The 4,568-nt window shown below is 39.6% G+C and overlaps 1 non-coding gene across 1 annotated transcript; it reads right to left on the bottom strand.

Annotated features, from left to right (window-relative positions):
* Nucleotides 1-3,916: 3,916 nt before the first annotated feature.
* Nucleotides 3,917-3,988, bottom strand: TRNAA-AGC (transfer RNA alanine (anticodon AGC)). The gene has a single exon. It is a non-coding gene; the product is annotated as a tRNA-Ala (tRNA).
* Nucleotides 3,989-4,568: the final 580 nt, after the last annotated feature.

The following is a 4,568-nucleotide window of genomic DNA, read 5'->3' as shown; positions in this document are numbered from 1 at the left end:
CCTTCCTTGCTTTCACCAATGGAAAAAAAAATTTTTTTAAGTTTCTTCCCTTTTTACACTCAGCAGAGCAAGATAACACAGTCTGCCTTGACCCAGGGAGGCTCTCAAATACGAAAGCATTCATATTCAAATATGATCTCTCACAGCTGTGATGGAAATGCTATGGTTAATAGAAACTGCTCAGTGGCAGCCCCCTTCAAGTGGCACCCAGGGCATGGGCCATACCAGCCATACTTTAGAGGTCTGCTTCCCAGAGAATCTAGTCTATGATACCCAAGCATCATAGTGAACAAGATATGCATACAGCAATTTTGGTGGACCTTAAAAAGACTACTCGTTTTGAAGGGTAAGAAACATATTGAATTCTATGAATCACAGCACTTACATAAATTAAAAATACAGTATGTATACAGAAGTCCCTGAGGTTTACACTTGGCTACTAACCAAAAGGTTGGTGGTTCAAATCCACCCAGTGGGTACTGCAGAAAAAAGCCTGGTGATCTTCTGTAAAGACTACAGCCAAAAAAACCTTATGGAACTCAGTTCTACTCTGTAACACATGGAGTTGCTATGAGTCAGAATCACCTTCATGGCAATAGGTTTTTTTTTTTTTTTTGTGGTGTATGCACAAAAGCAATATAAGTTAAAAGAAGACAGAAAAATAAAAAGACACATTATGAGGACACGTTAAACACATTTAAATTATTGCATATAGCGGAAAGAATCTAAGATAAGAAAGGGGAAGTGGGATAAAAAGGGAAAAATACACATTACACAAATGAGAGAGGAGCCTTCTAGAAACTTACAGGATAAAGTATATGATTATCTCAAAGCTCCCTACTTTAAGTAAAACAAAGATAGAATTAAAAATTAATACACTGCTCTGAATTTTAAGAAGCAGAAGCTGTTCTTCGATGAAAATAAAATTAAAAAAAATTTTAAGATTATACAAAAACTGTTTTTATTTCTTGGCCAACAAAGCCTTCTTAAATAAGACAAAGAGCAAATGACTTAAAAGCAAATCCTGATACATTTGGTTAGGACATCTAAAAAATTATGACATTTGTGTTTTTAACTTTTTGTTTTGGGAATTTTGAAACATAGACAAAAGTAGAGAGCATATTATGATGAATTCCCATGTACCCATCAGACAACTTTAATCATTTATCATCATTTCGTTGTTCTTGTTTCATCTTTATCCAGTCCACTTCCTTTTTATTTTATTCTTTTATGTTTTTCCCCTAGTGTATAAATCAAACTTCAGACATTATATTAATTTCACCCATAAATATTTATGTGTTATAAATCCTATCTCTATGATGTTAATGAAATGGGATTAGTCACGGTTATGGTAATGAAGCAGGACTCAATCTACAAGATTAGATTGTGTCTTGAGCCAATCTCTTTTGAGACATAAAAGAAGTGAGCAGAGAGACAGGGGGACCTAATACCACCAAGAAGCAGCACTGGAAACAAGCTTGTCCTTTGGACCTGGATTCCTTCTTGGAGAAGCTCCTAGACCAGGGGAAGATTGATGATAAGGACCTTCCTCCAGAGCCGACAGAGAGAGAAAGCCTTCTCCTGGAGCTGGCACCCTGCATTTGGACTTCTGGCCTCCTAAACTGTGAGAGAGTAAATTGTTCTTTGTTAAAGCTATCCACTTGTGGTATTTGTTATAGCAGCACTAGATGACAAGACACTATCTGATACTTGATCCTTTAATTTTCTTTTCCTGTCTAAATGCCTTGATTAATACCTCCATTACAGTAGTAAATAGCAGTGAAGATAGTATCATTGTCTTGTCATGAAACCATTTTAATATTCTATTTAACCACAAATACCTTAACGGGACTTAAAATAGGTGGTTGTTATTGTTGTCAGTTGCTGTCAAGTCAGCTCCAACTCATGGCAACCCAGTGTACAACAGAATAAAATGTTGTCTGTTCTGTGCCATCTTCATGATTGTTGGTATGCTTGAGTCCATTGTCGTGGCCACTTTGTGTTCTAAGTGCCTTTCAACCTAGAGGGGCTCATCTTCCAGTACTATACTGGACAATATTCCATCCTGGTCATAGGGTTTTCACTGGCTAATTTTCAGAAGCAGAATTGCCAGGTCTTTCTTCCTAGCATTTGGTGATCTGTGGACACACAGTATTCCAATCACTTTTTATCCCTCTAGAGTTTTTTGGGAGTATGCTTTTCCCACTGAAAGTATTTACTGCCCTTCAGTGGGGACTTGTGTAACAGCAAAAGGTGAAACAAACATTAATTGAAGCAAAATACCTGGAGTATAAGACTTGAAAGTAAGGTAGTGCAACCAGGAACTGTGGGTAAAAATTTTGTCACTTTTTGGCTTTTGTACCCCTAGGTAAGCCTTGTAAGCATATTTCTGGTTTCCTGTGTGATAGTTAGGGAGCCCTGGTGGGCTTGGTTTTATTTTTGTGTGTGTGTCATATTTGGAAAGCCAGAGATTCCCAGCATAACCTAATGGAAGGTACCCCAACATATTTTCAGCAAACAATGTTCGTTGGGAAAGAAGATCAGCCATCAGTCAGGAAAAAGTTCAGTGGTAGCCATGTAGTCCCAAATAATATTTCTCAAAATCCATATTACCAACCAAAAATTTAAACACACTCCATGACTCAGCATACCTCCATTAATAGAAACACATGGTATGAAAAAAAAAAAAAAATTCAAAGCAGAAAATAATAAGATCACCAAAGGGCTACTCTGTCTTAGTCTAGAAGCTCTGCTGAAACCTGTCCATCATGGGTGACCCTGCTAGTATTTGAAATACTGGTGGCATAGCTTCCAGTATTATAGTGACATGCAAGTCACCACAGTATGACAAAATGACAGATGGGTGGTGTTAAATGGATGGTACAGACCATTAAAGCTATATATGTTACACAGAATTATTTTCCAGATTAAAAAATAATTCCTAGAAATAAATAAATCAAAACTTGACAATTGGTTTTTTTTTTTTTCCCTCAGATTATGTATTCCACCAATATTTCAGACTAGTTTCTGGCCTAGATGAGTCAGCTTTGATTTTTGGATTGGTTAACATATGTAAGTGTTGTGGGATGCTTGTTTGCATTGGAGTCAGTGAAAGTGATCCTCCAGTAAAATTAATTCTAAAATGACCCCAGCACATCATTTACTTGATTGAACAAGAGTTATTTATATGCTTGGCCTCTCACACTCCCAATGAGCTATTTCAGCTAAGTGGTGGTGGTTCTGGATTCATTCAACCAGCCAATCTTCATTCAATCTGTATCATTCAATTCAGACTTGGAAGGCACTGTGTATTATGACAAGCAGAACTTCATTGTCTTTTGTATGCATACTACCCATGGTAATAACTGGGGGGCACTGGTTCCATTTCTGGTGATCAGAGAAAACAAAGTTTGGGTTGATCGGAATTTCAGAAGAAGGAAATCAATAAGATTTTTTTGTTTGTTTCTGGTACTCCCTCTCCTGTGTTCTTTACTCCAAGAGCTCTTCAGGATTCAAAAGAAGGAGAATGGAACTGACAGTCTGTTATGTTTTTAAATCTTCTATTTTTTCTTTCTTTCTTTTCTGTGTTCAGTAATCCCATAATACGGAATGCAAAGAAACCAGGCTGATAAACTTGCAAACTTGCTTTTTACACAGCGTTCAAAGATTTCCCCAATGAGCCAGCTGGTTGATTCTGGCATTGTTTCAGGCCCAGCATCTCTGGTGATGACAGTGCGCTCGGAACAGAAATTGGTACCGCAAAAGCAGTACTAGGTGTCAGGTTAGTTCCTAACAGGCAGAAAATTGAATGAAAGAGGAGATCAGGTTTAACGGGAGAAACTGAAATGGAAAACAGATTGGCTAGAAGGAGAGGGAAGAAAGTGCTCCGATTACAAATACAGCGTCTCAAAACTGGTGGAGGTGCCGGGGATTGAACCCGGGACCTCGTACATGCTAAGCACGCGCTCTACCACTGAGCTACACCCCCAACTGTGAAAGCTTTACTTGGGATTCCTTTCGTGACTTATAATAATTATTTCTTCGTTTCTTAAGGATTTAGTAAGTTATTAATGAAACAGGAATGTAAATTCTTCATGTGTGAAACAGCTAAGCTGAATCCAGCTCAGCCGCCTCAGAAGAAACAATGAGATTCCAAAAGAAGGAAGCCAAAGGGAAGAAATCTGGGTGCCTCTCGCTCTCTCGGGTCTCCTTTACTGCTTTTTCCTGCAGTAAGGTCCCAGCAGGTGGCCCCACCTCCCCCAAGCCGGTGGAGAACACAGCCTTACTGGGGTTGGGGGAGACCGAAGAAGGGTGGAGTGTAGGGGGGTCCTCGCCCACCGCGCTTAAGTCCCCGCGCCCAGCACCGCCTCCCTTAGAACAAAGACCCTCAAATCATCTCCGTGTCCAAAAGCCAAACACATCTCCTGAACGTTTTGTGGCGAAGGCAGGGAACGTCCCTGCGAGCTCGAGGTGTCCTGGATAGGTCACGAGGACAAACTGAAAACCCGAGCCATGGTGAGAGGCATCAAGTAGGCGCCCAGATCCGCGTCCTGAGAGGCGATTTCTTC

The sequence above is a fragment of the Elephas maximus genome, chromosome 1 (assembly GCF_024166365.1).
Source record: "Elephas maximus indicus isolate mEleMax1 chromosome 1, mEleMax1 primary haplotype, whole genome shotgun sequence".
In the NCBI taxonomy this organism is placed as follows: Eukaryota; Metazoa; Chordata; class Mammalia; order Proboscidea; family Elephantidae; genus Elephas; species Elephas maximus.
This window is presented reverse-complemented; position numbering and strand designations above follow the sequence as displayed.